A 24,334-nucleotide genomic window follows, 5' to 3' on the forward strand; every position below is an offset into this window, starting at 1 on the left:
TTGCCTGAACTTGTCCCTCATGGGCACAGCCATCCACATCCTTCCCCTGCTTTTCAGTTCCTGGTGTTTCAACTACCAGGAGCCGATATCGGTGCTGTACTCTTGAACATGCGTAAGAGTACAGCATTGAGGTCTACATGCAGGATCCTCCATGGAAACTGTAACTCCTCCTTCTGTCAAGTTGCAGAGAATTACTGAGACAAAGTCCCTACTTTGTCTCAGTATTTCTTTTGATGGAGTTGGAATTTCATTCCAACACACTCTGTATGAGTATTTCATAAAGAATCCTTCATAAAGATTTTATCATTCTAAAATACAAATTTTTGATATGGGGGTGACAGCCGTTTTAATATTTATATTCTAATAACTTTCTCTCCCCCTCTATTTCTCAATATCAAATCTTATCTTTTTATCTCGTATAATATTCTTTCTGTTCCTCTCATCCAATTTCTGTGTTGCATACCTTCCATCTTTTTTCTTTCTCTGTCATATCTTTCCATATGATCTGTTATTCTCCCCTCACCCTACCCTGGTGGTATAGTGGTGCAGTGTTGAAGCAATACCAGCGATCATTGCTTCTTTGAGCAGAATTTGCTTTTAATACCATTTGTAGTGTCTGTAATAAAATTCAGGTCAGACAAAATGTAAATGTATATGAATTTGGAGTTTAATAATAATAAACCCTCCACCACCCCCCTGTCCCCCCCCCCCCCGTGTTTTAAAGTTGTATTACTACTATATATATATATATATTATATATATATATATATATATATATATATATATATATATATATATATATTTATGTTTTTTTACACACTGTGGGTTTGCACATTTTTTGTATTTACTATTTATCTATTTGGCTCTATATATTAATAAAGATTCATACCACTATGATGATATTTTAACTTTTGGAGGTTTTCTGGGTGGAGTGGGTCCCACCTACTTTGTGGGTGGATTTTTCACCCCACTTTAAATTTTGTCTCGCTAGTATATATAGGGTTCATGCCCTTTATTAACTCCGTAACCTATTGTGGGGTATCAGTGAAGGTAGGTCCTACATCTGTAGCCTCTTTTTCTGTAATAAAATTCATCTTTTTTTTTTTTTTTAATTAATATTATAATGAATTTGCACTTTAGTGTGCTATAGTGGTTATGGGGCTGAAAGCAGGGCCAGATTAAGAGCCCAGTGGGCCTGGTGCTAACAGTTATGATGGGTCTAATTACAAAATCTTATCGACCAAAAACACTAAAACAGTACTACCTCTCAAGCGTCATGTATCTGATGGAGTTGGTGTTGGAGGGAAACTCAAAGAATGCAGCTATAAGAAAACACATACTCTATGCTAATCACGTGACCAGAACTGCCAGAATAGGCGAACATGCCCGAAAAGGGGGCATGTCTGTCCAAAGAATTGGAAGGCCAGCCTGACATCAGTGTCCCCATGTCGCCCAGTCCCCTAATCTCCCAGTGTCCCCATATCTCAGTGTGTCCCGTGTTACCAGGATACAAGGGGACACTGAGAGACTTGGGGACACTGGGAGACATGAGTAGAGAGACACTGGGAGCCATGGGGACACTGAGACACTAGGGACACTGGCTAGGAGACATGGGGACACTGGGAGACAAGGAGACACTGTTCCCTAGTGTCTCCGTGTCCCTGTTTCCCTATGTCTCACAGTGTCCCCCTGTGTCTCAGCATCCCCATGTCTCACAGTGGCCCCTAGTGTCTCAGTGTCCCCTAGTGTCTGTGTCCCCTAGTGTCTCAGTGTCCCCTAGTGTCTCAGTGTTCCCTAGTGTCTCAGTGTCCCCTAGTGTCTCAGTGTCCCCTAGTGTCTCAGTGTCCCCTAGTGTCTCAGTGTCCCCTAGTGTCTCAGTGTCCCCTAGTGTCTCAGTGTCCCCTAGTGTCTCAGTGTCCCCTAGTGTCTCAGTGTCCCCTAGTGTCTCAGTGTCCCCTAGTGTCTCAGTGTCCCCTAGTGTCTCTGTGTCCCCTAGTGTCTCTGTGTCCCCTAGTGTCTCAGTGTCCCCTAGTGTCTCAGTGTCCCCTAGTGTCTCAGTGTCCCCTAGTGTCTCAGTGTCCCCTAGTGTCTCAGTGTCCCCTAGTGTCTCTGTGCCCCCTAGTGTCTCAGTGTCCCCTAGTGTCTCTGTGCCCCCTAGTGTCTCTGTGTCCCCTAGTGTCTCTGTGTCCCCTAGTGTCTCTGTGTCCCCTAGTGTCTCTGTGTACCCTAGTGTCTCTGTGTCCCCTAGTGTGTCTGTGTCCCCCAGTGTCTGTGTCCCCCAGTGTCTGTGTCCCCCAGTGTCTGTGTCCCCCAGTGTCTGTGTCCCCCAGTGTCTGTGTCCCCCAGTGTCTGTGTCCCCCAGTGTCTGTGTCCCCATGTGTCTGTGTCCCCATGTGTCTGTGTCCCCCAGTGTCTGTGTCCCCCAGTGTCTGTGTCCCCCAGTGTCTGTGTCCCCCAGTGTCTGTGTCCCCCAGTGTCTGTGTCCCCCAGTGTCTGTGTCCCCCAGTGTCTGTGTCCCCCAGTGTCTGTGTCCCCTAGTGTCTCTGTGTCCCCTAGTGTCTCTGTGTCCCCTAGTGTCTCTGTGTCCCCTAGTGTCTCTGTGTCCCCTAGTGTGTCTGTGTCCCCCAGTGTCTGTGTCCCCCAGTGTCTGTGTCCCCCAGTGTCTGTGTCCCCCAGTGTCTGTGTCCCCCAGTGTCTGTGTCCCCCAGTGTCTGTGTCCCCCAGTGTCTGTGTCCCCATGTGTCTGTGTCCCCATGTGTCTGTGTCCCCATGTGTCTGTGTCCCCCAGTGTCTGTGTCCCCCAGTGTCTGTGTCCCCCAGTGTCTGTGTCCCCCAGTGTCTGTGTCCCCCAGTGTCTGTGTCCCCCAGTGTCTGTGTCCCCATGTGTCTGTGTCCCCCAGTGTCTGTGTCCCCCAGTGTCTGTGTCCCCCAGTGTCTGTGTCCCCTAGTGTCTCTGTGTCCCCTAGTGTCTCTGTGTCCCCTAGTGTCTCTGTGTCCCCTAGTGTCTGTGTCCCCCAGTGTCTGTGTCCCCCAGTTTCTGTGTCCCCCAGTTTCTGTGTCCCCCAGTTTCTGTGTCCCCCAGTGTCTGTGTCCCCCAGTGTCTGTGTCCCCCAGTGTCTGTGTCCCCCAGTGTCTGTGTCCCCCAGTGTCTGTGTCCCCCAGTGTCTGTGTCCCCCAGTGTCTGTGTCCCCATGTGTCTGTGTCCCCATGTGTCTGTGTCCCCATGTGTCTGTGTCCCCATGTGTCTGTGTCCCCATGTGTCTGTGTCCCCATGTGTCTGTGTCCCCATGTGTCTGTGTCCCCACGTCTCTTAGTGTCTCAGTGTCCCCATGTGTCCCCTAGTGTCCCCTAGTGTCTGTGTCCCCATGTGTCCCCTAGTGTCTGTCTCCCCATGTGTCCCCTAGTGTCTGTGTCCCCATGTGTCCCCTAGTGTCTGTGTCCCCATGTGTCCCCTAGTGTCTGTGTCCCCATGTGTCCCCTAGTGTCTGTGTCCCCATGTGTCCCCTAGTGTCTGTGTCCCCATGTGTCCCCTAGTGTCTGTGTCCCCTAGTGTCTCAGTGTCCCCATATCTCCCTGCTGCCTTTCCCTCCATCCTTCACTTACCTGAGCTGTAGTCTGTCTGTGCAGGCTGGTGCTGCTGTCTGGACTCTCTGTGCTGTGTAGCTGTTACCCCGCAGATCAGGGAGTAGAGAGAGGCAGGGAGATGCTGTAACTTCCTATCCCTCCCTCTCTTCAAACACAGTGACCCCTACTGGCTGGTGCTGGTATTGCAGAGTAATCTCCTTTTAAACTGAGAAAAATATTTGCATTTGTATTGTATTTGTCACAGCCAGGAAGCCTCAAATACCGGCTGTGCTTTAAAATACCAGTCAGGTGGCAAACCTAGGAGTATTTGTTTTTGTTTTTTGTTTTTTAAATGGGCCTGGGCCTGGAGCTGCAACTCCATCAGCCTCTATGTTAATCCGGCCCTGGCTGGAAGTGCCGTGGTGCCTCCTCCAATTTAGGTGATCAACCAGTTTTCTAGCTCTATTTTTATCTGGGGTCCACCAAGCGATGGTCCCTCCTTCTACCACGGACTGAGGCTTTTTGACAGTGGAAGGGCACTCCTGGCAACATCATCACTATGGTAGGCTGCAGTGATTATGGTGCTCGGAGTGTTCTTTTAAATTAACCTTTAAAACAAGAATATTAGGACTAAGATTATATGTTGGTTACTATGCCGATTTGGACAAGTATCTATGGAACTTGTATTATTGCTGGGTTATTCACTAAACTAGAAATGGTGGGAAATTGAATTTTAAATCAAATTTTGACCAAAATGGTCAACCTGAAAAAGTAGTGTGATGTAATTCCAGTAAAATACAAGTTTAGCAGGCTAAGATTGCCACAAGGCATATGTATGTATATGTGTTTGTAGTATCAGTTAGTTAATAACACGTAGCTAAGATACTGTTATCACTGTACTGACCAGGTGCAGGAATGTAAGAACTGGAATTACGCGTCCCTCTCCTTTGTATCAGATGAGCCACGTGGTTAGACCGGATGGATGAGTTTAGACTCTATTCATTAAATAGGTTAAGGGTATGTGTGGGTGTAGTTAATTGTGGGAGGAGCTACAGTGCTATATAAGGAATGTACTCTATGTATTCAGTACTCAGACTTTGCTGTATTTTGGTGACGCTAGTCCCTCTGAGTCCCGATCGGTGATCCAATAAAGAATCTCTTCCTTCCTGAAGAAACCTGTGTCCATCTCTCTGTGCTTGGCTTCCGTCAGTTTCTCCGGTATCATTTGGTGCATTGGCCGGGAAGCTCATCGTTCAACGGTAGCTGAGAGGCAGAGGCGTGAGACGGTCTATCTTTGCCCACGTTCTCTACGGCTGCACCCCTGAACTTCTGCGTGGACCTCCCTTCGTCTCGGCGCCACTGGTCTGTTGTCCAGGAGATCATCGGCCTCTACGTGAGAAGTGCTGGGGTGTCCCCGTCGATGAGTGTGAACTCAGGTTCAGGAACGAGGAGGTAAGACAACTGCTGTTTTAGACGGCAGGACCCACTAGGGGTATACCGATTGTGCGGTAGGCCCAAAGGGGTTTTGAATCTGTGTATCTGCCCCCTCTGTCGGAGGGAAGGAGCGAAGGCGCACCGCTCGATCGAACGCTCTTTAGTCAGACCGTTTGATTTGGTTAGTCAGGCGGGGTCCTGGTGTAAATAGCCCTAGCCGGACACCGGTGTCTTGTCTAGACTAGCGTTCTAGGGTGTATATTACGTTCGCTAGGTCGGAGGGACCGGGAGACTAAGCGGCGCCTGTGTAAATTCGGTTCGCTAGTTCTCATCCTATCTGGGCTAAGTGGGAAGGCGTGTAAATTTGGAACCCACTAGACTTTTGATAGTGCGACTAAGAGGCGCCTGTGTAAATTCGGTTCTCTAGCTCGCTATATATGTGGTGATTGGGCAGTGTGGCTAACCAAAACGGGTGTATATAGTTTTAGGTAGTCCATTCAAGGTACTGGCCAATAGTTTAGTTGGGAATTGTAAATGTGTTAACGATTGTTTTAGTAAAGTGTATATCTTGTTAGATAGCGCGAGCTCAGCCGTCTAGCGAGAGTGTTAATAGTGTGTTGCTGTATTATAGTGCACGGTACCATAACCCTGTATATTTACTGACATTATATAATAAGTACTAATCATTGTCGTCCATTGCATGTTTAACACCATAACCACTAATAATTGTATTGTGACCTTAACTTGTGCTTTGACCTATGCTAACCGTACTGTAACCGCTATTTGTAAAAGACGATGTTACTGGGGTGTGTTATAGACGGGTAATTCGTATATAGAGAATTATAGCGTGGGTGACTGTATAGTTACGCCAAAGGGCATAATATTGATTATATAGTGACTGGTGTAACAGCTGTGTGTGTACGGGAATTCCCTGAGTGTTTATTGTTATTGTGTACGTTTCACTTGGTAACCGTACCACGTGGTGCTGTTGCCAGAGGAAACGGGTGTGACTGTTGAATAGTACGCGTGTATAGTATTCGTTGTCGACGACGTTCCATTGTTAAGTATGGGTGCGTCGCAGTCAACGATTCCGGATCCCTTAGGATGTATGGTTAAGAATTTTAAAAAGGGATTCAAAGTTTGTGATTTTGGGGTAAAGATGTCTCCTGTACGTTTGGTCACTTTGTGTACTAGGGAGTGGCCTACTTTGGTTGCGGCATGGCCGCCACGTGGCAGTTTGGATCCAACTCTGGTACAGCGCTTACACGTGGCTGTATCGGGTAGGCCTGAACTTTACGGCCAGTTTCCTTATATTGACTGTTGGAGACAGGCCGTAAATGACTCGCCAAAATGGCTCCAGACATGCCACGAGGAGCAGTGTCGCCTCATGGTAGCTAGGACTTGCTCGTCCACTAGGACTGGTGTTAGGCCCATTTTGGACACGCCCCCTGAGTCCGAGATCCCTTTGCCGCCCCCTTACTTTCCGTTAAGAAGAAGTGACGCAAACGCAGGAAGTCCTGCACCCTTCCCTCACTACCCCCATCCACTTCCGCTTCCTCCTCCAGTGCAGGATCCACCCCCCCTCGTACTAAATCCCCCCTTCCGGAACCAGATAGACCAACCTCCATTAAAAATGAATATCCTGATTTGGCGCCACTTCAGACTTCCGGTCAAGCTTCATCTAGCTCGGCCCGAAGTGTTCTATTCACTACCTTTTCCCAAAACCAACCTCCCACATCCCCATACCCTATCTCTCCCCGACCGGAACCCATGACTGACGCTTCCCTACGTAGCCCCATCCAAACCCGACAGTTGACTGGTGCCCAACAATTAAAGCACTATCAGATGCCTCTTCGCTTAAATCCCGGGTCAGCTTATATCGATGCCGCAGGTCAAATGGCACACGCTGACCCTGTCTTCGTATATGTCCCATTTACCACAACCGACCTTTTAAACTGGAAGACCCATAATTCCTCGTATACTGAGAAACCACAAGCCATGACTGATCTGTTCACCTCAATAGTACAGACGCATAATCCGACATGGGCTGATTGCCAGCAGTTACTAATGACTTTATTTAACAATGAGGAAAGGACAAGAATAAATCAAGCAGCCATTAAAGCATTAGAGGATAGAGCCCGTGCTTTGAACCAAGCCAATCCAGCAGCATGGGCCGCGACACACTATCCCAACACCGATCCCGATTGGAACGTAAATGGTGCTGATATGGTTCAACTCAGAGCCTATAGAGACGCTATAATTGCTGGCATGAAAGCCGGAGGAAAGAAAGCCATTAACATGTCGAAGACAGTTGAGGTGATCCAGAAAAGCGATGAAGCGCCCAGTGTCTTTTATGACCGATTATTGGAGGCATACCGCTTGTATACCCCCTTTAATCCGGAAGACGCAGACAATTCCCGAATGGTTAACTCCGCCTTTGTCAGCCAAGCATACGGAGATATTAAGCGCAAGCTACAAAAGTTAGAAGGGTTTGCAGGTATGTCCATCACCCAACTAATGGAGGTAGCAAATAAGGTCTATATGAACAGGGATACAGAAAGTAAGAAAGAGGAAGAGCGCAAGATGCGTAAAAAGGCTGATATGCTAGCGGTAGCGATCGCAGGCGTAGATAAACGGGGCCCAGATAGAGGCAATAATAGATGGAGTAGGGAGCCTTTGAATAGGGATCAATGCGCGTATTGCAAGGAAGAAGGGCATTGGAGGAACGAATGTCCGCAAAGAGAGCAGTACGAGAGAGACCAACCCAGGGCAGGCTACGGAAACTTTAGAGGTAGAGCGAGAGGTAGAGGAGGCCCCGGAGGGAGTAATGGTTATAGAGGGAGTAATGGGAACAGAGGAAGTGTTAGGGAAGACAGGTATATTCCAGCAGCGCAAAGGTCCCGCGATAGAGAAGGTAGGGACTTTGTAGGATTGGCTGACACTGTCATGGAGGACTATTGATACCGACCGGGCTCCATCCCCCTTGGTCGAGCGGAGCCTATGGTCGATGTATCAATAGGGGGGAAAAGGAGTGCGTTCATGATCGACACTGGTGCTGAACATTCAGTGGTGACTAATCTAGTTGCTCCTCCATCTGGAAGGACTATTACTGTGATAGGAGCAACTGGAAGAAGTGCTGAAAAACCGGTTCTTAAAAGTCGACTCTGTACATTGGGAGGCCACGTAGTAAAACACCAATTCCTTTATATGCCTGAATGTCCAGTCCAATTGCTGGGACGTGATATGCTATCCAAATTACAAGCGCAGATTACGTTCCTACCAGATGGAACAACATCTTTAAAGTTTAATGGACCTTCAGGTATTATGACTTTATCCGTACCAAAGGAAGAAGAGTGGCGACTTTATACAGTGTTGACTAGCCAAAACCCTAGGAGTGATGAGACATTGTTTAACATACCAGGAGTTTGGGCAGAGAACAACCCACCAGGACTGGCCCGCAATATTCCACCAATAAAAATTGAACTGAAACATGGGGTTTATCCAGTGAGCCTAAGACAATATCACATTCCGCAGAAGGCTAAGAAGAACATCCAATCCTATCTGGATAAGTTCATACGGTATGGTATCCTAAAATTCTGTACTTCCCCCTGGAACACCCCATTGCTGCCTGTTCAAAAGCCCGGTACAGATGAGTATCGACCTGTACAGGACTTAAGAGCAGTCAATGATGCGGTTGTTAGCATACATCCAGTTGTACCCAATCCATATAACCTGCTTGCTTTAATTCCGGGCGGGGCTACTTACTTCACAGTCTTAGATCTCAAAGATGCCTTCTTTTGCCTCCGAATTGCCGCAGAAAGCCAATGTATTTTCGCTTTCCAATGGGAGAACGCTGTAACGGGCTCAAAACGCCAAATGACTTGGACAAGACTGCCCCAAGGGTTTAAAAATTCACCTACCCTATTTGGTTCAGCTCTAAGTCAAGATCTACTGGATTTCGAGTCTATCCCAGGAGAATGTGTATTGTTACAATATGTAGATGACTTGTTGATAGCAGCAGTTACAAAAGAAAAATGTCAGCAAGCAACGCACGATCTACTACATATTCTCTGGAAGGCAGGATACAAGGTGTCCAGGAAGAAGGCTCAGTTGTGTTTGCCAACTGTCAAGTATCTGGGATTCCATATCTCTGAAGGTCAAAGGATTATGGGGCCAGAGAGAAAAGAAGCTGTCTGCCAAATACCAATACCCAAGAATAGAAGACAAGTGCGAGAATTCTTGGGGGCAGCAGGCTTCTGTAGGATATGGATTCCCAGCTATGCGATACTGGCAAAAACCTCTGTACGCAGCCATCAAAGGTACAGAGCACGACCCCTTCTTATGGACCCAAGAACAGCAAACGGCATTTGAAGATGTGAAGAAGGCTTTGATGAGTGCCCCAGCATTAGGTCTACCTGATCACACACGACCATTCTACTTATATGTACACGAGCAAAGAAGAATGGCTGTGGGAGTATTGACACAGTACTTGGGATCATGGCAAAGACCTGTTGCCTACATGTCTAAGCAACTGGATGCAGTGGCCAGCGGACTTCCACCTTGTCTAAGAGCCGTAGCTGCAGCCGCCCTGCTAGTAGCTGAAGCCGATAAACTCACTCTGGGTCAAGAACTTTATGTACGAGTCCCACATGCAGTACAGACGTTGTTGGATTACAAAGGAAATCATTGGTTTAGTAACAGCCGTATGACCAAGTATCAAGCAATGTTGTGTGAAAACCCAAGAGTGCATTTAGAGACTGTAAACACCTTAAATCCAGCTACCCTTTTTCCGCAACCTACTGAAAGTCAACATGATTGTTTGGAAGTAATGGATGAAGTATTTTCAAGTAGACCAGATCTTCGTGATTTTCCCATCCAGAACCCCGATGTTCAATATTACACCGACGGCAGTAGTTATGTGAAAGAAGGGATCCGCTATGCAGGATATGCAGTGACAACAATAGACAAGGTGATAGAAGCTCGGCCACTGGCGAAAGGAACATCAGCACAAAAGGCAGAATTAATAGCACTAACACGAGCGTTACAATTGGCTGAAGGTTTAAGAGTAAATATCTATACGGACTCTAAGTATGCGTTTTTAACCACTCATGCCCACGGAGCTTTGTATAAAGAAAGAGGACTACTGAATTCAGAAGGCAAAGAAATCAAGTACGCAGCTGAAATCCTACAACTATTGGAAGCAGTGTGGGAGCCGAAAGAAGTCGGTATCATACATTGTCGAGCGCATCTGAGAGGAGATGGTGATGTAACCAAGGGAAATCGGATGGCAGATAGTGCAGCTAAGCGTGCTGCTGAATCAGGAAGACAGGAGTATGTGGGGCATATAGCTGCTCTTATACCAACTCCACTGTCCCAATGGACTCCAGTTTATACAGCTCAAGAAGAGGAGTGGTTAAAGACTGAACCGGGAAAGTATTTGGAGAACAAGTGGTATCAGCTAGAAGATGGAAGAATAGTCATACCAGCATCACTAGCGGTAGAAATTGTCCAAAATTATCACAACGGGACACATTCTGGGAGAGACAGTACTGAAGAATCTCTCAGGAAACATTTCTACATACCAAGATTGTCCAACTTGACTCAGGCCATTGTACGCAGATGTGTAACGTGTGCTAAGAATAATGCAAGACAAGGACCAGTAAAGCCACCAGGAGTCCAGTTTATGGGGGGACTCCCCATGTCCGATCTACAAATAGACTTTACAGTAATGCCTAAATCGGGTGGACATCGTTACCTGTTGGTAATTGTGTGCACCTATTCAGGCTGGGTAGAAGCATGTCCTACTCGTACAGAGAAAGCAGGAGAAGTTGTAAGATTCCTGCTACGAGAAATAATACCCCGATATGGACTACCCTGTTCTATAGGATCGGACAATGGTCCAGCTTTTGTTCATCAGTGCCTACAACAACTGACTCATATGCTTGGTATAAAGTGGAGGCTTCATACTGCATATAGACCCCAGAGTTCTGGTAAGGTAGAGAGAATGAATAGAACTATAAAGAACCAGTTGGCTAAAATGTGTCAGGAAACCCAACTTAAGTGGAACGTTCTCTTACCCATAGCTTTATTGCGAATCCGCAGTACCCCTACCAGAAGGATGGGCCTCTCTCCTTTTGAAATCATGTATGGGCGACCACCTCCCGTACTTGGTAACTTAAGGGGGGACTTGAGTCAGTTGGGAGAAGGAATTACCCGGCAGCAGGTTGTAGAGTTGGGTAAGACTATGGAGGAGGTACAGAAATGGGTACAAGATAGATTACCTGTGAATATTTATCCCCCTGTTCATAGTTATCATCCAGGAGACCAAGTGTGGATTAAAGAGTGGAATAATGTACCGTTAGGGCCCAAGTGGAGAGGTCCTTATGTTGCTCTTTTGTCTACCCCTACAGCGATAAAAGTAGCCGAAGTAACTCCGTGGATACATCACTCCAGGGTTAAACCAGCAGCAGTCGATTCTTGGCAAATTACAGCAGATCCAGAGAATCCCTGCAAGATCCGGTTGAAACGCACTACTCAGTCGGAGTAACGAGGAATTATTGTGGATTACAAATTTTATTGTTACAGGTGTGAGTGAGAAGGCCATAATAAAGCCTGTCCGCTTACCAACACATAGTGTATAAGCCAGGAAAGTCTCGAAGGGACACCTGTGAAGACGAGCAGAACTCCATTCCCTGCAGCCCTCACATCCTGGAAGCTGAGGTTCCATCGCACGGACGAAGACTGAGGATGACGGCGAAAGATGTGCTTTTGATTGTGTTTATTTATATGTGTTTTTATATTCAGGAAGGTAGAGGTACCGACACTCCTAGCTGTGAGGTATGCATTAAGACTACGAGAACAGGTAACCATATTTCCCAAACCCTAATTTGGCATTCACAATACGAATGTAAAGGAGAGGTATCAAGATGTAGATACCTAAATATAGACTATAGTGTGTGCCATTTAGGAGTAGGAGAACCTAAGTGCTTCAGTCCAGAGTATCAACCTCGTACAATTTGGTTGACTCTCAGGAATGGAGATCCTCAGGGGACCCTAATTAATAAGACGGTGTTAGAATCCGTACATTCTTCGGGTGTTCTGCTATTTGATGCATGTAAGGCGATATCAAGTGGTAGAAAACCGTGGAATGTATGTGGGGATCTTAGATGGGAGAGGACGTATGGGTCTAATGATAAATATATTTGTCCCAGTAGTAAAAATAAATATGTGAGTCCTAGATGCCCAAATAAAGACTATAACTTTTGTCCATATTGGTCTTGTGTGGGGTGGGCGACTTGGGGACAGACAGTAGATAAAGACATGATAGTGACTAAGTTGCCGACTAGCCCTTATTGTAAGTCTATGGAATGCAACCCAGTCCATATACTTATTAATAACCCCGACAAGTTCCTAGATAAGTATGGAAATTTATTTGGGTTTCAGATATACGGGACGGGTTTAGATCCTGGGACATTATTGTTTATAGGAATAGAGACTGATACGGTATCCTCCCAGACTCATCAAGTATACCATTCCTTTTATGAAGAGATGAGTATAGATAATAAGATCCCCCATAACGCTAAAAACCTGTTCATTGACCTAGCTGAAAGTATTGCCGGTAGTCTTAATGTTACCAACTGCTATGTGTGTGGAGGTACTAACATGGGAGACCAATGGCCTTGGGAAGCAAAGGAGGTAATGTCCGGTTCTGAGGCAGTTGACCAACTAATATCTACACAAGCCGATTATCATTTGAGTGTTAGAGGTAAATCTGAGTGGAGATTAAAGACCTCCATCATAGGTTATGTTTGCATAGCAAGGAAAGGAATAATGTATAATACTTCTGTAGGAGAATTAACTTGTCTAGGGCAAAAAGCTTATGATGATGATACTAAAAATACAACTTGGTGGTCGGCTTCAAATGTCTCAGAACCATCTAACCCGTTTGCTAGATATGCCAGTTTAAAGGATGTGTGGTTTGATTTATCCATCACATCTACCTGGAGAGCCCCAGCAAATTTGTACTGGATCTGTGGTAAGAAAGCCTATTCGGAGTTGCCACAGGACTGGGAAGGGGCATGTGTGTTGGGTATGCTCAAACCATCCTTCTTCTTGTTACCGATTGAAACAGGTGAGACTTTAGGTGTTAAAGTGTATGATGTGAATCATAGGAAGAAAAGGGGACCCTTAGAGATAGGCACCTGGGAAGATAATGAATGGCCTCCCCAGCGTATCATAGATTATTATGGGCCAGCCACGTGGGCAGAAGATGGTACCTTTGGTTATAGAACCCCAATTTATATGCTCAACCGTATTATAAGATTACAGGCGGTGGTTGAGATTATTACTAATGAGACCTCACAAGCACTCAATCTTCTAGCGAAGCATAATACCAGGATGAGGACAGCAGTGTACCAAAATAGATTAGCCTTGGATTACCTTTTGGCAGTAGAGGGAGGTGTATGTGGGAAGTTTAACCTGAGCAATTGCTGTCTTCAAATAGATGACGAAGGGCAAGCAATAGCTGAGCTTACTAGCCATATGGTTAAACTAGTGCATGTGCCTACTCGGGTATGGAAAGGGTACAATCCAAGTAGTTGGTTTGGTAGCTGGTATGAGTGGTTTGGAGGGCTTAAGGCAGTGGTAGGTGGAGTCCTACTGATTTTACTGTTGTGTCTACTCCTACCGTGTCTTATACCCTTAGTAGTTAGGTCTGTGCAAAGCCTGATAGGAAGTATAGCAGAGAGGAAGGCTGCTGCACAGATAATGGCGATATATAAGTATAAGGCTCTAGATCAAGGAGAACCAATGCAGGAAGATGAGTGTTAAAAGATTCACATCATAAGATAAGTCTGGTCTGGTTCATGGTAACCTGAGGTATATGCAAACCAAGGTTAAGTGATGCCTCAAGTAATTGTGAAATATCAGAGGCATCAAAGGGGGGAATGTGATGTAATTCCAGTAAAATACAAGTTTAGCAGGCTAAGATTGCCACAAGGCATATGTATGTATATGTGTTTGTAGTATCAGTTAGTTAATAACACGTAGCTAAGATACTGTTATCACTGTACTGACCAGGTGCAGGAATGTAAGAACTGGAATTACGCGTCCCTCTCCTTTGTATCAGATGAGCCACGTGGTTAGACCGGATGGATGAGTTTAGACTCTATTCATTAAATAGGTTAAGGGTATGTGTGGGTGTAGTTAATTGTGGGAGGAGCTACAGTGCTATATAAGGAATGTACTCTATGTATTCAGTACTCAGACTTTGCTGTATTTTGGTGACGCTAGTCCCTCTGAGTCCCGATCGGTGATCCAATAAAGAATCTCTTCCTTCCTGAAGAAACCTGTGTCCATCTCTCTGTGCTTGGCTTCCGTCAGTTTCTCCGGTATCAGTAGCTGAATTTCTCCCCCTCCCCCCCTCCCCCCCAAGTTCAGCTAATTTGACCTAAAATTTGCAATCATTTAGACAATTCTGCACAGTTCTCATAATAGTGAATTGCCATATCAGAATGTTTCCTTAAATAGAGTCCAGTCAAACAGTAGATGCTTACAGAATATCACAAGCCTTATTAAAGCTCTTATAGAAACATATGTTGCATCTGACATTTGTATATTACACATGTTAGGTAATTTATAGTGATGCTGCTTGATCATTTTTCTAAATCGTGTTTTTTCAAAGAGGTCTCAATTTATGCAAAGAACATTGATTGTGTTTTGTGAGGTATGTGTTGATCAATATCAGCAGGATGGATTCTATTAGGAGGACAATGCCAGTGGATTAATTTGGCAACGTGTGCTGCTTTGATGTTTTAGAAAGTGAATTCCTTTTATTGTCTCCTGTTAATATCTTCCAGACCATTATAGCTTTTGAGATTGTGTTAAAGGTGTAGGTCAGTGTTGCAAACGGTACCATTTTTTAACGGTTTTGCAGAGATAATATATTGCATTTAAGATGCAGTGCATTTCTCTTCCTTTTCCCTCCAGCAGAGTAATGCGATTAAAAAGCACAGGAAATTTATCCTGGTAATTAACTTTTTATGCTTTAAGAAGAATACGGAACCAGACCATAATTTGTCACCCAACCTCCAGTCTTGTTTAGACCCCTTTTCCTATTTGACCTCCTTCTCTCTCTAAAACATGGTTTATTGGCAAATATTACGTCATTTATGACCAATAAAAAACAGAATAGCAAACCAAGAATTTGACAAAACCCTGGTCCTAAAGGAGTCCTAATGTTTTCCTCCGATAGTAACATGAGGGTGTAGGAAGTCTTTTCAATGGCTGAAATTCTAAGTCATGCAAGATAGATAGGTACCTTTAAAGGTCCTTAAGTACCCCCTACCATTCCAGGATTTAGGGATTACCCTGTTGTGTCTGTTAATGTTTTTTTTTTGTTTGTTTGTTTTGTTTCCCAAAAACACCTTAGACACAATTGAGAAACCCTAAATCCTGGACTGTTAGGGGGTACTTGAGGACTGGGTTGGGAACCACTGGTCTAAGAGATGGCAGGAATACACTGAAGATCTATACAGGAAGGATCTTAACAGCAGTGATGACCTCAATAGTTGGTCCAATGAGATGGAACCAGAAATCTTGGAGAGCGATGGGCCATAGGATGCCTTGCAGATAACAAGGCTGCAGGAGTTGATGAAATCCTAATTAAATTATTCAAAATGCTGTGATGCTGTGAAAATTCTGCTTGCCTTATGACAACAAATTTGGAAAACTCAACAGTGGCCAAAAGGCTGGAAAGGTCAGTCTACATCCCAATCCCAAAAAAAGGCAATGCCAAAGAGTGCTCCAATTATCGAACAATTGGGACAACAGAATGGTTCAAGATCTGGAAAGGAGTGCGACAAGGTTGTATATTGTCACCTTATTTATTCAACTTATATGCAGAATACATAATGCGCAAGGCTGGGCAGGATGAATCCAAAGCTGGAATCAATATTGCTGGAAGAAATATCAACAACCTCAGATATGCGGATGATACTACTCTGATGGCTGAAAGTGAGGAAGAACTAAAAGACCTGTTGATGAGAGTAAAAGAAGAGAGTTCAAAAGCTTGCTTGCTGCTAAACGTTAGAAAGATAATGGCAAACCGCAATATTTGTACCTGGCAAATAGATGGGGAAGAAGTGGAGGCAGTGACAGATTTTATTTTCCTGGGATCCAAGATCTCTTCAGATGGTGACTGTAGTGATGACATTAAAAGACGTTTGCTTCTGGGGAGGAAGGTTATGGCAAGCTTGGACAAGCTGGTAAAAACAAAAGATATTACACACAAACGATCTCAACAAACGTCCACATAATCAGAACCATGGTATTCCCAGTAGTAACATACGGATGTGAGAGCTGAACTATAAAGAAGGCTGAGCGTAGAAGAATTGATGCCTTTGGACTGTGGTGTTGGCGAAAACTGCTTAGAATCCCTCGGATGGCAAGAAGATCCAATAAATCCGTACTACAGGAAATCAAGACAAACTGTTCACTGGAAGTTGTGATCATGAGGCGGAAGGTCAAATATTTTGGCCATTTAATGAGAAGGCAGGATTATCTAGAGTAGACTCTGATGCTGGGAAAGATTGAAGGCACACAAAGAAGGGGACGACAGAGACGGAGATAGATAGATGAGGTCACTGAAGCCATTAACATTAAGTTGTTGGATCTCAGAGGGGCAGTGACTGACAGATGTACCTGGTGTGCTGTGGTCCATATCGTCATGGAGAGTCGGACATGACTGAATGACTAAACAACAACAAAGCATCACATCTACTACATACTGTTTTAGTGGTTATGGTGACTCAGCTAGTTAATTCCATTCAAATGCCAGTCAGCTGCCATAAACCTGGTATCATGGGACATTTCTAATCTGAATCAGATGGTCTTAGGTACTAAGCCAAATATAAGAAAAAACTGAGGGATTAAATAAAAATCTGAAAGCAAGGCAAATGGCCAACTTTTCGTTAGTTATTAGACAGTAGTGCCTTTATATCCAAAGTGACTGATCATCTTTAATGGCTTCTGTAAACACAGATAACAACTACAATGCATTGCACCTAAAGAGAAGTAATTTGTTTTTAGCAGAACCACCAGAAAGTTTAGAAAATGTTCTCATCAGTTATTTTAGTATCTTTGACAAACCATTTGCAGAACTTCCTCCAGCTTTATTTGCTTTAAACATGTAGTTAGTAAGCTGTGTCCCGATATAACACACGTCCTTTGCACCTTTACAGTTATAGTTCAGTGAAAGCAGTCTCTTTCATCTTGATAGAGTAGCACAGGGTAAAAGATCAGGGTACCGTATATACTCGAGTATAAGTCGAGTTTTTCTGCACCTTTTTTGTGCTAAAAAACTCCAACTCGACTTATACTCGAGTCACTGTCTGTATTATGGCAATTTACATTGCCATAATACAGACAGGGGGCTGGCAGAGAGCGCTTACCTCTTCTGCAGCTCCTGTCAGCTCCCTCCGCGCCGATCCGGTCAGCTCCCCTGTCAGCTCCCAGTGTAAGTCTCGCGAGAGCCGCAGGGTCATAGTGCGGCTCTCGCGAGACTTACACTGGGACTTGCAGAGGGAGCTGAGCTGACCGGACCGGCGCGGAGGAGAAGGGAGCTGACAGGAGCTGCAGGAGAGGTAAGCACTCTCTGCCAGCCCCCCTCCACTGAACTGCCATTGCCACTGGACCACCAGGGAGTGAGAGCCCCCCTCCCTGCCATGTATCATGCAGGAAGGGGGGACGAAAAGAAAAATTATTATAATATTAAAAATAATAATAATATAATATAACAAAAAAAATTATATTAAAATAATAATAAAAAATAAATAATAATAATAATAAAAATGCCCACCCCCCACCAAGGCTCTGCAACACATACAAAAACACACACTGCATCACACACACACTCACACTGCACTCATATACACTGCATTCATACACACACACTGCACTCATACACACACTGCATTCATTATATACACACACTGTAAATAAATATTCAATTAATATAATTTTTTTTAGGATCTAATTTTATTTAGAAATTTACCAGTAGCTGCTGCATTTCCCACCCTAGTCCTATACTCGAGTCAATAAGTTTTCCCATTTTTGGGGGGTAAAATTAGGGGCTTCGGCTTATATTCAGGTCGGCTTATACTCGAGTATATACGGTAATTCACAAAACGGTGACATTTTCAAGATAATTCCAAATGACAAAACTGAGGCAAAAATAGCCATATCGGGATATTAGCAGAATTTGAGAATTTTCCCAAATAGGCTATTTTTGCTCCGGTTTTTCTGTTCAGATTTAATTTGTGAAAGTTAAGAGTTTATGAAATAGCCATCACTCACCATGGAAGAAAAGAGCTTTTCTTAATTTTGATATTTCAACTGGTTATTGAGGCTACCTAATTTGGTATCCTTATACATGACAATCCCACATGAGGAAAACAAATTAGGGGGCAATCTACTGAACTGCTGAAAGATCATAACTAAGACACATGCTCCATTCCTGTGTTTGTTATTACCTCTATTGGCATTACTATATTACATTTTAGCCATACCTGTAGATAAATGCAGCCCTTCATTCATACACAGACATGGCAACCGGCCGTCATGCAGAAAAAGGTTGCTGCCCCCTGGGATTGACCAAAGTTGGCCATCTTTATAATGCACATGTCTGCATTCCATTCATATGGATTGTCATACGTCAGGTGTGCCCAAAAGGTAGATCCCCAGATGTTTGAGGTAAAAAAAAAAATGGCATTGTAGTTGTAGTTCTACAACATCTGGGGATCTACCTTTTTGGCACCCCGTAATACATTATCAACTTTAATTATCTAGCCAGTTAACCAGCTACACAGTAATGCTAAAAGCTTGATCAAGCTCTGCAGAGGGAAAATTGTTTTTTTTTTTTTGTTTTCTTTCTCTCGCTGTAAACATGTACCGTGATATTAGTAGTTTGTAACAAGGATTTAGATCATTTTAGATAGTTTAGATCAATTTATGCAAATTTATTTTATGCTCCCTAATACTTTTTGGTACAACATGTTTTGATCATTTTCAAATGTTTTGGAGCTGGGCTTACACGTCAAGGCTACTTTGAAGATAAGCTAAAGCCGCACATCTTTTAAAATGAATAACATAAGTCATGACTTCTTTATTTCATTATTTATTTTTAAAAATCATTCCTTAACAATCGTTTCAAATGTACCTGTTTTTCTGTAAATTGTCTATGCCAGATCTATAGCAGTGGGCTTTCCTAATATTGGCAGTGAGGCAGTTAACATTTCTATTCATACGCCCTAATCCCTATGGCCATGTGTGTGTGATGTAAAATGATAGTGCACCCCTGTACCACATGAAAGAGTCGCGGAAGCACTACATTTCTGAATCTCCTATTGCTGCGTCTCGTAGCAGAGTTGCTTAATGTATGCCAGCAGGGAAGTCTAGGTTGATAAAATATTTAAAATCTTCCTTTCATGTATGTGTGACCTTCTCATCTGAAATTTTAAAAGCACAGCTCTGACCCTCTTTTTCGAAGTTGAGTTAGGCACCCTGCAACCAAGGATCATTGTTCAAAGCATTTGGAAATAGTAGCTATGAATAGATGTTGTGAGTGTTAGGAATACACAATAGCCCAAACAGTTGCTTATGTTTATTGACTTTTATCGATACGTCCTTGCAGAAGAAGATAATTTATTGGAGGGGCTTGAAGAAGGTACAACTCCAATTATGATAACTTCATGTATTCATCTTAAACTCAGGGTTTATCTTGAACAGTAAAAGATAACTCCCTTGCAGATGATGTTGATATTTAAGTATTTATTACCCAATACTTTGTCACAGTTCTAATAAAGCAATGGTTTAAACATTCTATTTTTATTTTAGTGGTGGTGGTGGTGGGGGGGGGGGGATGGGGGGAAGGGGGATATGTCATCAACATATTTAGTAATGATGGCCAACTGTAATACAACTACCAGAAAATAAAAGCCCCATAGCAACACTATAAAAGTAAAATAATTTAGCATTTTGGAAATCGCTAAGAGAAAATAAAAACTCACAATGAGGGTCTTTTATTCACATGTTGGCATAAATGGCTGAGAATTGAGCCGTGAGTTTTCAGTGGCATGATATATACACAAAAAATGCTTCATTAAGCTGAAGTTGTTTTGGTGACTACAGTGTTCCTTAAATCAGTGTGTCACATGACTCAGTGAGTGTCCTCCCCATGACCGTCAGAAGCTTGCTTGCGGCAAGGGTAAAAGACTCCAAAAAATCTGCCAGCCAGGCACCTAGAACTGCATGTCCTGGGCAACAGGTGATAGAAATTGCCCGTCCCTGACTGTCTATTTCCATATTTAAATATGAAATATCAAAATATTGGTGCACTTTGTCAAGGGTTCACTTCGTTCCTCCATTTGGTCACATATTTATACATTGTCTCTATTCCACAATCTATCCCTTAATTGGTGCTTAATGTATAATCGTCCAATTTCAAACTTCTCATAGCAACTCTGTAAAAAAATAAATAATAAAAATAAGTAGTGTGTGCAATGCTTCAGTAATTGTAAACAGAAACATATTAAAAAGGCAACAGATACAGATCTACAGGTGATACTCGAAAAATTTGAATATCGTGCAAAAGTTCATTTATTTCAGTAATGTAACGTAAAAGGGGAAACTATTATATGAGATAGATGCATTACATGCAAAGCAAGATAGTTCAAGCCATGATTTGTCGTAAGTGCGATGATTATGGCTTACAGATCATGAAAACCCCAAATCCACAATCTCCGTAAATTAGAATATTGTGAAAAGGTGCAATATTCTAGGCTCACAGTGTCCCACTCTAATCAGCTAAGTAAGCCATAACACCTGCAAAGGGTATCTGAGCATTTAAATGGTCTCTTAGTCTTGTTCAGTAGGAATCACAATCATGGTCAAGACTGCTGACCTGACAGTTGTGCAGAAAACCATCATTTTTGTCACATAATTATTTGGTTGCTGCACTTTATTGTAATTCTGGCACTTTAGCACATATTTGCACATTTAATGCTAAATAGTTTTAGATGGCTTACATGTTACATATACAATGTACATTACTTTATTGTAATTCTTTAACTTTAAGTATTTTGAAATAATTACTTTATTGTAATTCTGACATTTTAGCACATATTTGCACATTTAACGCTAAATAGTTTTAGATGGATTACATGTTACATTAGCGTGTGAACCTTGCTATTTATTGAATTTCCATATTATAGCTATATAAACATACCATGTGAAACATCTTTAACCCCTTAAGGACACATGACATGTGTGACATGTCATGATTCCCTTTTATTCCAGAAGTTTGGTCCTTAAGGGGTTAAGTGCTAAAGCTTAACATAGCTTAGCCCAAAAAATCTCCAGGAGAAACGGAATCTGGCACATTGTCATCTTCAGTAATTAAAACCCCAGGTGTAGGTTGGTGAAGACGAGTTCTGCCTTCACCTGGCAGGTGCCCAACGTGAAATTCTTTCATTATTGCCGACGTGAAGACAATGCACAAGACTTGTTTTTTCAATGCTCCATCCTGGGACACCCTTACTTCAGCCAGACTCGGATCTTTAATGTAGCAAGCAATTAGGACAGCTGGTGCTTTCAGCACAAGTGCAGTGTTTTAAGTAAATTGGCCTGAACCAGCCAGGCATTCAGTAGTCCGCGAGTCTGCTGTCATTCTTCTAACATAAGATAAGATTCTGCCCTTGGTTTCACACCAAAACGGTATAGCAGAAATCTTTTTATTGTTTAATTAAATACGGGTAGAGGCACAAATAATTGGTTTCTATATTTATTGCTCAAAACATATCCCTGTACTTACCCCTGCACTAAATTATTATCCTGGGTATATTTACTAAATATTGAATTGTCGAATTTCGTTATGAATGATAAGATTTCTAAATTTAGCAAAAGGACCTATAACAATTTTGCCGTTCTTCCCATGATTTGCAAATTAAGTTCAGGGGAATTCAAATTTAGGCAAACAAAATTTAATTTATTTATAAGTTGAAGCAGTTGTACCATTTATCAGCTGCTAAATTGTAAATCAATGACTCTAGATTGGTCGTGTCGTAGGCAGATATACGGTAAGTAATTTGAGACAAGTGACTGAACTTCCTAAATAAACAAATTGCCCTCCCAAGACCTGTAATACAAGGAATGAGTGAGGACCAGAAGCCCTCATGTTTTGTCAACCATTCACTTCTGGTGCTTAGGGTGTCTCCTCTAGTTATTAGAGGCTTTCTTTTGTTTGAAATTTATGTTAAGTGGGCCAGTTTACATAGCCAGTACCATACCCTTTGTATTATTATATTTAATTTGGGGATACTTGTTTTGTTAAAATCCTTTTCTTCCCCACCGTCATCTCCTTACAGAGGTCCGTCCATTTCTCCTCTTGCAGTCTTCACGGACTTGCCCTGCTTGGGAACACGTGCACAATGGGCAAACCTGCTCCATGAAGCTAAAAGCATGTCGGCATCTGAACGGAGTGACATAAATCAGTCCGATACTATACTCCCTAGCCAGCACTAGTTACACCGCCTTGGGAATTACCATTGCAACGTTTTCGTCGTGGTGCAAACAAGGCATTTGCCTTGGGCGGCAATTTCCAGGGGGCGGCAAAAAACGCTGCCCCCAAATGCATGGGCAAATGCCTTGTTAGCCTGGCGGCTAACAGTCCAGGCAGGCGGTTGTCCGGCTAAAAATCCGGTTGGGCGGCGCTGGCGAGGGAGCAGTTTCCCCTGAGCTCTCTGCTCAGCTCCCTCGCGTGCCGCAGAGTGATGCCGGGAGCCGGAATATGACGACCAGATTTTTAGCTGGACAACCGCCTCCCTTCCTGTGAAAAGCCCCACTGGACCCCAGGTAAAAAAAAATCCACCCAGCACTCCCAAAGGTAGAGAGGCTAGGTGGATTTAAACTAAAAAAAATAATAATAAAAGTAAGCAGTTAATGTTTGGGGAGGGGAGGGGGGCTGTCAGTGTGTGTCTGGCTGTCTGTGTGTATGTATGTATGTCTGTCAGTGTGTATGTGTATGTATGTCTGTCAGTGTGTATGTAAGTGATTGTGTGTGTCTGGCTGTAAGTGTGATGTGAGTGATTGTGTATGTATGGCTATCAGTGTGTTTGTGTATGTATGGCTGTCAGTGTGTATGTGAGTGATTGTGTGTGTCTGGCTGTCTGTGTGTATGTGAGGGATTGTGTATGTGTGTATGTGAGGGATTGTGTATGTGTGTCTGTCAGTGTGTATGCGAGTGATTGTGTGTGTCGGTCTGTCAGTGTGTATGTGATTAATTGTGTGTGTCTGGCTGTCAGTGTGTGTCGGTTAGTGAGTGCGTGCGTCTGTCAGTGTGTGTTCAAGTAATAGTGTGTGTGTATGTAATTGTTTGTCAGTGTATATGAGAGTGTGTGTCTGTCAATGAGTGTATGCGTCTGTCAGTGAGTGTGCGTCTCTCAGTGAGTGAGCATCTGTCAAAGTGTGGCCTTGACAGGAAGGGGTGGGGAAAATTTAAACTGGGGAGGAGGGGTGCCTGAGCACCGTCCTGCCTAGGGCAGCCCAAATCCTAAATACACCCCTGACCACCCCGCATGCGCTGTCTGTGCTATGGATTGAGAGCAGACGTACTCCCTATGGGTGTTTTTTTTGATTGACTGGTGGAAGAAAAATCTATAAATAGGTTATAAAGTTTAATCATTTGCATAAAAAGAGCATGAAATTCCATCTATACATTGTGCTAGCAGTTGTGTGTAAGTAATTTGGGGCACTACAGTTGCCCTTTTAATGATTAAGTGGGTTAACTGACCTTTTTAAGACCCCCTATTGTTTTTAAATGTGTTAAACAGTATTTAGAGGAATTTCTGCCTTAGTTGCAGATTGCATTTCATATTTTACAAAAAAATAGTTGGCAGTGTACTACATGTACTGTTATGTTTACTGTAAGCTTATTGTTGACATATTCTGTTCTTTTCCTCTGGACTTATGGAATAGTTCCCCCCAAAATTTGTAATTTTTTTTTTTTTTTTTTATGAATAGATGATTTTAAAAAAAGCTGCTGAAGTCATAATTCTCATAATTTCTTTTATAATATGAACTATACAATATTAAAGAAAACATGTATGCCTAATTTGGACCCCAGTGCTTTACTGTTGCATATTGCGTTGTCCACCATCTTAACTCTCTCACAAAATGTGGGGTGTGCACAGGCCCAGACTGGCCATCGGGCACACCGGCCAAATGCCCAGTGGGTCGTGACGGCCATGGGCCGAGGCCCGCAGGGGAGGTCTACCCGGCCGGT

General features: G+C 43.4%; 1 protein-coding gene across 2 annotated transcripts in view; it reads left to right on the top strand.

Moving 5' to 3' along the window:
* UBTD2 (ubiquitin domain containing 2) overlaps positions 1–24,334 on the top strand; it is a 102,490-nt gene that overhangs the window by 63,584 nt on the left and 14,572 nt on the right. The window lies entirely within an intron of this gene.

The sequence above is a fragment of the Pelobates fuscus genome, chromosome 3 (assembly GCF_036172605.1).
Source record: "Pelobates fuscus isolate aPelFus1 chromosome 3, aPelFus1.pri, whole genome shotgun sequence".
Lineage (NCBI taxonomy): Eukaryota > Metazoa > Chordata > Amphibia > Anura > Pelobatidae > Pelobates > Pelobates fuscus.